Consider the following 8,974-nt stretch of genomic DNA (forward strand, 5'->3'; position numbering starts at 1 on the left):
CGCGGCGGCGCGGCCGTCCCGGGCCCAAGCCCGGGTGTGGCCTCCCACGGGAAAGGTGCCCCAGGTGTCCCCCGGGCTGGAGGAACCGCGGGCCCGTCTCCATCCTGAGTCTCCCTTCCCTGTTGTCACCTCAGAGCAGCACCTTCCTCTTCCAGGCACCCCCCCCCATCCTTTTCTACGAGGCTCGGGGTCACCGGGGAAGAGGGGAACTTTGGTGTCCCCTTCCCCCACGAGCGGCACGAATCCCCCTCGAGAAACTGCAGATGGACATTCTAAGTGAACACCAGGGTGCTCGCTCCACGAATGTCATTTCAAGGCAAGTCCTCTAGCTCTCTGTCCCCTTCCCACAGACTCACTGCCTCTGCACAGAAATTCTAGATTCTTCATCCTACACCCCTCTTTCTGCCTCTGGAGTGTGGGCTGGGCAGTTCTCCAGCCTGGGGCTTGCCCCTTGCCCCCCCCACGGGTCCCCTCAGCATCTTCAGAGACCACATTTGAGTGTCTTTCTCAGTCCCCTACCCATTGTCTCCCCACCCCCACCTGGGACTCACTGGAGCTGGTAGGTAGACCCCCCCCTTATGGGGGGGAGGTAGAAAATACTCCCCCTCATCTGCACCCCCCTATCCCCCGGGTCCCCAGCGGGACTGATCACCGCCCTGTGTCCTCACTGCACGGTATCTGTGTCTGTCGGGTCCCTCATCACCGCCGGCATTTTCCACGGTGATGTTGGTGCCTGGCTCACCACCCCCGCTGGACTGTGAGCTCCTGGAGGACAGGGGTTCCACTCAGCCCTGGTCCCCACCCAGGCCAGCCCCCTGGGACCCTAGCGGATCTGCCACCTCTGCCACCTCTGCCGTCTCTGTGAAGTTGTTCTGTCAAGATCCCGCCGTGAGGGGAAGAGGCTCCCAGCCCTCTCCCTTTGCGGAGAGAGACACAATGAGTTAGGAAAGGCTGTTTTTCTCGGAGCGACTTGCCAAATGGTGAGGACAGTACATGCTCTGCGGTGACGGCACAGCCTCTGGGTCCTCTGGCAGGGAGGGTAGGGTGGGCCCTCTCTCCATGCCCTCCCCACCCGCTCTGCGTGGGAGGCGGGAGGTGGGGACCTGTACCGCGGGGGGCCTGGCTGTCCCCTAAGGTCTGTACGAGCTTAACTAAGTCGCTTGGTTTCTCTTGGTCTTGGTTGGTCCTAATGGAATCTGAAAGAAAATCTCTCTGCTCCTGGGAGGCCCTCAGGGTCTGGGCCCGCCTTCTGTCCCCAGCAACTCTTCCTTAGCGGGACCCAGGCCGCCCTCGCTGGCCTCCCAGGTAGAGTCCAGCCCCCTGACCCGACTCCACGCGCAGAATGGCAGTTATCTGTTTCCGGAGGCCTCCCCGCTAGGCTGGGCTCCTGGGGGAGTCGGTGCTGAGTCACATTGCTGTGTATCTTGGTGACTGGCAGGTGCTCAGGGAGCTCTGTGTCTGTTGGATAAATGGTGGGAGGGTCGGCCCAGGTGGGTCCCAAGTTTGCGCCGCTCCATTCTCAGGGGGCCCCACCTTTCCTCCCTCCTTATCTAGAGGCCTGTTTTAACGCCAGGCAGATGCTCCTCACCATCCCACCCGGTTCAGCCCTTTCTCCTTGGCCTCCGAGAAGAGCCAGTCATGGAGGATGTGGAGTTCTTTGTAGAGATGACAAGAGGAAATGTCTGCTGCTTCGAGATCCTGCTTTGCTGCTTTTGGGAAGGACGCCGGGGGCCATGTGTCCTATGAGGGAATGACAGCCATCTCACCCCTGCTTCCTTAGCCATGGGCAGGAGAGGCGGGCAGCCCAATACCAGGCGGCCGGTCCACAGTGAGCGGTCCCATGCTTGCATGCCACGTCTCTGAGATGTCATCCAGTAAACCCATGGCAAATCCTTACCTGGTTTGCTTTAAAACCTGGGGCCTTGGCCCCATCTACTCAAGGCGTCTTACAGAAAAATTTCTTTTAGAATGTAGTGCCAGGCAAATTTGCCTCCCCCACGGGAAACTAGATTGCTCCCTCCTTTGATAATGAGAGGGAGAGTGGGGAAGAAAAGCATTTCTTGTTTGTGCACTGTGCACACACACTGTGTGCATGGCCTCTCCTGTGCACACTGCAGGTTAGTTTTCTTCCCCTATTTCCCCAGAGATAGAGGTTGAGAAACAGGGAGGTCAGGTGATTTGCCCAAAGACTGTCTGGGTTCGTGCCCAGTTCTGCTTCCCATGCCTGTTCCCCCATGGTCTTTTCTGACTGCTTCGGTCCCCTTTTCTCCCTGGCTGCTAGGAAGCTCGGCGCACATGCTGTTCCATCTAGCAGGTGTATTCCCCTACCTTCACGGTCAGCATACTTATTTCTACTTTCCATTCCTGTCTGTGCCTGTGGGTGTGTGTGCTTACGTGTAGATCTATCTACTTACATTCTTTGTAAGTCACCGCAAGAGGTTTCTGGAAAACTGGACAGATAAGTGAGCTGAATACAGTAAGTAACACTGCACCTAAAACTTAGGCCAACGCACAGTGCGGTGAAGGAGGTGTGCTCCACAGGGGACACAGTGCCTGTGGTTAGTGCTGCCTAAACAGCAGGCAGAGTTCAGAAGAAAAGACGCTCTTTCTGGGAAAGGCAGTCGGGGTTGACTTCCTGGAAGAGGTGGGATTTGAAGAGGCCTTAAAGAGTAGGCGGAGTTTTGATAGCCTCAGCACCTGTGGAGGGCGCAGGACTTAGAGTGTAAAATCTGGGGTTATGGCAAAGGCCCCCCCCCACCAGAGCAGGTCTTTTGGGGCGAAAGGAGAGCATTGGTCTGTGGGATAAAGTAGGGGGCCCGGTGATGTCTTTTTCAGATCCCCTCCAGTCTTGATGGAGGGCCTGGGGACACTGGAGCTGGGAGGGCCGCACCCTGTTAGGGATGAGAAGGATGAGGAGCCGAGGCCAGCAGAAGAAAAGTGGCTTGCTCCTTGTGCCTAGGACCCAGGTCCCTAGAATGCTCATTTAGTGCTCGCTCAGGCTGAGGACGGCCGGCAGCCCTGTGCAGTGGCCCTTTTTTTTCCTGTAAAATGGGTTTGAGGTACTGAATCGTCACCTCCAGCCCGGCAAACACCATGACAAAGCCCTCGCAAAACCTTTAGGGCCGCAGACATTAAGAGCATGTTGGCAAGGAGAGCTGACGTTCACTTAAATGACTCGTGATGACGACCGGCCTTGCCGGAGGACAGCGAGGAAATGAACCCACAGGCAGGGTTCCAATAACACGGATCGGAACCCAAGCAACAGCCCTGCAGAAGAGCATGGCGAGAGCAGCTTCACACCCTCTCCTTGCCGCCCCGGACTCTGGCGCCCGTCACAAAGCTCTGCCTCGGTGCCCGCGCCCTGCGGTCCGTCCCCTGCTATGGGGGAGACGGGGAGGAGTGCGGGGTGCAGGGCAAAGGCAGAGAGACCCTGAGGCCGACTCCCATCTAGAGGGATGCTGCCGGGCAGGTGTGGACGCATCTGCTTGCAGCCGCAGGAGCAGATGGCCCTGCAGAGCCGAAGACCCCCGAGGGTCACGCGTCGTGTGTGCACACAGGCCAGGCTTGTCACTCACAGCGGTTCCGCCAAGCACCACAGACGCCGAATGAGCAGATCCCCAGCCGCTGCTCCTGGTATGGGTGACGGCGGGGCGAGGTCCCTAGGGGCCTCTGGTCACGACATGCTTGTCATCCGATCCCTGCGTCACCTCGTCTTATGTGTTTCTGGGTAAAGACATCTCGTTTAACACATATCGTCGGCTCCTTAACGTCGACCTCAGCCCACACCCGAACGAAGCTTCTCCGACACACGCGTTCTCTCCCGGCGCTCAGGGACACTGAGCTGCAGGACGACCCTGGGGGGCCGTTTCAAACGGCGAAATCACCACCCAAAACCACGGAAGTGTGAAAACCATAGCACTGAACAGACCGTGATGAGGGAGGCAAGGCGGAGCGTCACCGTGTCCCACCTCCGCTGGGAACGTGACACTGGGCCACTCAGAATTTTGCTCCGCTCTGCGCGTGTTCTCAAGTGACCTCAGAAGCGCCAGGAGCATGGAGTTTGGGGTTACGGATCGCTTTAACGAGTCGGCGAATTCATAAATCTGGAGTCTGAGTAATGGGGACTGACTGACTCTATGTACAGAGTGTTCTCTCTTGATGGCCGTGATGTCCCCAGGCGCCACGACATTCCTGAGGCACGGGAGGGACTGTTGGCTGGTTTTACGGAAGAGGAAACAGGCTCAGTGAGGTTCGATAACTCGCTCGAGCGTGCGCAGGTGGCCGGGCCCGAGCTGAGACCCGCACCACCCCCGGCGGGTTCCAGGGGCGACTCTGACTCCCGAGCTCTCGCCCCGTTCGTGGGTGGGTCTTTCCTCCTCGTGGCTCCCCCGGTGCAGGGAACTCATCAGCCACCTTTGTCCCCGTGTGTGTCCCCCGTGGTACCTCCGGCATCTAGAACGGGGCACCTCGTCGATGCTCCGTAAGTACCGGGCGAATGAGGCTGGGGCCGCAGATTCTCCTGCGGGAGCCGAGAAAGGAGAGCTCGCCGGGCGCGGTCCCCCCGCCTCGGTGCTCCCGCCCCCTCTTCCTCCATCTCTTCTTCCCACAAGTCTCCGTGGGGAGCTGCCCATGTTCTTGCATCCTGAGCGTCTGCAGCCCGAGTCGGCCTCTCCGGCAGCGCTGGCCCTTCACCCACCGGAACCATCTCTTAAGGAGACATTCCCGGGTTCCTGGGGCCTCCAGTCCTGGCCTTCTTGCTCCTGGGAACCGTCCCCCAGACATCTTGCCTTGGGCGCCCTGTGAGGAGTCTGTCCCGAGGCGATGCAGACCATCGCTCGTCCTCCTCTGCGAGGCCCCGCTTCCCTTCGCAGAGGTGGTTTCTGAGTGAGGATGGAATTTTCTCCTTCGGCAGCTGGGAGGTTTTTCGCCCAGGCCTCCGGGGGTCTGGCTGACTCACAGGCTGTGCCGTGGAGCAGAGCGGGAGCTCTTTCCCGCTGCCGCCCTGTGGGGACTAAGTTCAGGGCCTGCAGCGTGCTGGCCTCACCTGGCCTCAGGCCACTGAGGACTCTGGCCCCCCGGAGAGCCCACCGGGCACCAGGGGCCTGGGTGAGGCAGGCGGAGAAAGGCCAGCTCGGTGGGTGCTGCCCGCTGTCCCCCGGCTGTCTCTGCAGCCCCTCGAAAAGTGTGTGGAGGCGCGGGGGATGGGAATGGGGGCGTGTGGGGGTAGAAATAGATGACCACTCCCGTTTATTTGGGGAAGAGCTTCCGCCAGCTCCCGCTGGCCAGGAAGGAGGCTTCCTGGCAGGTCTGGAAGGTGTCACGGCCGGCTTGGCCATAGCTGTCCCTTCTCTTCCTCCGTCAGGCCCAGGGGCCCCTTAATCGCCTTTCTTGGCACTTTGCAAGAGTTGACTTTTTTACTTGCGTTTTTCCGCCGCCTTAGAAGAGGGAGAAAAACCAAACATTTTCTGCAATTAGACTTTTTCCCTCTCGGGCAATCACGATGGCAAAAGGCATTTAAGTCCTTCGAACGCCACACGCGAGGCAGGCTCGCGCGCGGGGACATCCCGTCGGCGGGGAATAGCCGGACACAGCGGCCACGGCGCAGGGAAACAACGATTTCACGTTTATTTTGAGTCTGCTCCTTGCAGCATATTTCAATTAGCTGATCAGTGTCGTGCATCTGACAGGCCAGACGTTTATTGTGGTTGAGCCATCTGGGAGGTGGGAGGCCCGCAGCCTTCCCCGCGGTCCTCTGCATCTACGCGGGGAAAGGAAATTCGTTTGATGTGTTGAAGAACCCGACACTTAAACACCGTTAATAACAAAAGCCGCGAGGGTTCTGAAGCGCCGCCACTTGCCGAGCCGTCAGTCAGACGCGCAGAGTCGGAGGCCTCGTTTTTCCCCTCTGCGTGTGACATTTTCCAGTGCAGTTGGTGCACAGCTCTGAAGTGGCTTCTTTAATTGGTCCGGAGGATGCTTGGCATGAACCTGGCGAGGAGAGGGACTCATTAATTTAGACTTGGGTGCAACGCAGCCCGGGCGCTCGCCGCCGGGGAGTCACCCGGGCCTCGGGTACCAGATGCCGGCATTAGCATGCGGCTGAGCGCCCGGCCTGGGCCGAGACGGAGAACGCCGGCCGGTTTTATTTTGGTCCCCAGCCTTGGGTGACTCACTGTAGCATCGCGAGTTCACGGTAATGACTGCTGGCCAGCACAGTCTGTCCTGCTCTCCTGGGGTACCGAGGCCGATTGCCCCGATTACACCCATTTTTCTCTTTACCTCTGTTGTTCCCTGCCCCCTCCTGGCTCAAAGTCCCTTTTCCTGAGCAACGTTCTGTCTGATTTTCCAGCAGGTGGGGAGAAAGGAATTCAGAGTCTTAGGAATACGCGAGCCAGAAGGAGGCTTGGAAAAAACCAAGTCCAAGGGCGTGTGACCTCTCCTGGGAGAGGAATGATTTTGCATTTCCTAGAAACCTTAGGGGCTCAGGGCTGGGCGTCCAGCCCGAATGAGACCCAGGGACACGGCGATGAGCCGGAGGCCGGCTCATAAAAGCCGGGACAGGTGTATCTTGGTGGCCCGGGGGCTTCGGCTAACGATGTCACCCGACCAGGTCCCCTTGATTCTGGACTTTTCAGGCTATGAAGATTCCTGTTCAATGAGAAGGCAGCTCTTCCCGCTCCAAACCACAGGGACCCTGGCCTGGCCCAGCTGCTCCGCTCGCTGGGGACCTCGGCTTCTTTGTCTTTGAGTCACCGGAGCCTGGCACAAGTGGCCTTGTGGTGATTCAGGGCCCGGTGATCGTTCGGGGGGGCGGTGACTGCAGGTCCAGAGGCGGAGGGGTCTTTCTTGTTACCCACCGTTCACGTCACACCCTGCATCGCACACAGAGCTTCTGCCCATGGCGCTTTGACGCACACAGACGCTGCTGGGTCCACTTTGCCGACGAGGACACCGAGGCTCGCGGAGGTCGTGATTTGGCCCCAGTGCTTTTACCTGTCCTGTTTCACACCCGGGGCCACTAAACTCAGCGAGGTCCTGCTCTGGGCCCGCCCCACAGGAAGCGAACCGCTGGCCGGGGCTCAGCCTGACGCGGGTCCCGGTTGGTCACATCCGTGTTCGGTCACATCTGTGTTCGGTCACGTCGGTCACACCGCCTGTGCTGTGCCATTGTCTTTTTCAAACCCGTCCGTGTTTCCCGATCCGTTCAGTCTGAACGGCGCATAGTACTCTTCAGTTTAGGGGTTTTTTTTGTTTTGTTTCTTTCTTTCTTTTTTTTTTTCTTTCGCAGAAGGGAAGACAGAATTCCACGTCTGCCTGTTCTCGTAGCTTTTGCTTTCCAGGGAGGCCCACGGGCTCCATGGGCGGAGAGCAGGTTGCGCAGCCGGGACTGCGTCCTGGGGCATCGCGGCCCTGCACGGGCGCGCCTCGCCTCGTCCTACTGCGTGCGCTTCACAGGTGTTGCGTTTTATCTTGCAAATCGAAGGCGAGACCCACCTGCAGTGGGAGGATTCTGACTCGCTCTCACAGCGATCTGAAGCGGAGAGGCAGGGCTGCGAGGTCTGCCCTGCGTGATCTTGAGGCCTGATCCGGATCCTGTTGTTGACTCCTCCGGCCACACCTGGAGGCTGAGGTTAGAGATGCTGTGTGTAGCCCGGCGGCCGGCTGTGTGACTGAAGTCCCGGGGAGGCAGGTGAGGCGGGGGACGCAGGTGATTTTTTCAAAAGGGGCTCAGTTCAGCGTGAGCCGGGGCTGGTCTGCTTGGTTCTCCCTCGGCCCGGTCAGCTTGGTCTGCGTCTTTCCCTCTCCCTGTCCTGCTTCTGCCCTTTTCCTGGCTTTCGGCTCATTAGAGAGGGAGCAGGGACCCAAACGGCCTTGTCAGGAGCGTGGCAGGAAGCCAGGTAGGGGTCGAGGAGGCCAACACCGCAGGTGCCCACCTGCCTTAGCGTCCCAGGCTTCTCTGATCTGGCTGAGTGGGAGGGCCTGTGGCCGCCAGGCTGAGACGATTGGGTGACACAGGTGGGCCCCTGTGGGAGCCTCAGATCGGGGTTCCTTCAGCGAGACTTGTAAGGTCTGCTTTTCCCAGCCACCTAGAGGCATGTGCCCAGAACGTTCGACTGGGGTCCTTGCTGCGGATGGAGACACATCCCTGGAGCCCCGACCCTGTGTGAGCCACACCTGGACGGTGGTCCTTTTGCTGTGGCTCCAAGGCCCAGGTGTCTAGGCCAGACCGTGGCCCGCCCTCCCAGGTGGCTGCTTGCCAGTTTCCTCCCGCTTCTCCTGGGATCCTAGCCAGTACGTGCTGTACCTCAGGAGGCTCCCATGCCGCTGGCGATGCTCGGGCCTCGGGTGCAGGGGGAAGACGCAGGTTGCGGCATGCACGGAGGCCGGCGGGAGGAGGGGGCATCGCTGAGACTGGACGCGGGAGGAGAGCAGGCCCGAGAACGCGGGATTTCCTTTCCTTTCTTTAAATCGAAGTGAAATTCGCATAACGTAAAATTAACCATTTCTCAAGTGTACTGTCTAGCGGCATTTAGCACGTTCCCCATGCTGTGCAGCCGTGGCCACCTCTGCCTAGTTCCAGAACATTCTCGCCACCCCAGAAGGGGAACTCGCGCCCGTCCGCAGTCACCCCCGCTTCTCCTCCTCCCAGGCCTTGGCAACCACTGATCTGCTTTGCGCCTCTGTAGAGTTACCTGTTCTGGATCTTTTCACATAAATGGGATCGTACGACGTGTGCCTTTTGTGTCTGGCTGCTTTCGCGTGACAGTGCGATGCTCGAGGTTTGTCCGCGCCGCAGCACGGGCCAGAACTTCATCCCCGTCTGTGTGCGCGGCCACACGCACGTAACGTGAACTTGACCATCTGCGCCATTTTAAAGCACAGTCACGTGGACGTGCAGCCGTCCCCACCCCCCACCTCCAGGACTTCTTCATCTTCCCCAACGGAAACTCTGTCCCCATTGACCACTAACCCC

At 59.4% G+C, this 8,974-nt stretch overlaps 1 protein-coding gene across 6 annotated transcripts in view; it reads left to right on the forward strand.

Moving 5' to 3' along the window:
- The first annotated feature begins 60 nt into the window (after nucleotides 1-60).
- Nucleotides 61-8,974, forward strand: part of PITPNM2 (phosphatidylinositol transfer protein membrane associated 2) — a 122,291-nt gene continuing 113,377 nt past the window's right edge. For 2 of the 6 annotated variants that reach the window (XM_025045552.1, XM_025045555.1), the window contains exon 1: nucleotides 68-316. The gene's annotated coding sequence lies outside the window, so the exon portion shown is untranslated. Of the gene's footprint in view, nucleotides 317-8,974 lie in introns of all 6 variants that reach the window. The other 4 variants (XM_025045556.1, XM_025045557.1, XR_003045809.1 and 1 more) reach the window with 3 other exon arrangements.

Source organism: Pteropus alecto, unplaced genomic scaffold (assembly GCF_000325575.1).
Source record: "Pteropus alecto unplaced genomic scaffold, ASM32557v1 scaffold213, whole genome shotgun sequence".
NCBI lineage: Eukaryota > Metazoa > Chordata > Mammalia > Chiroptera > Pteropodidae > Pteropus > Pteropus alecto.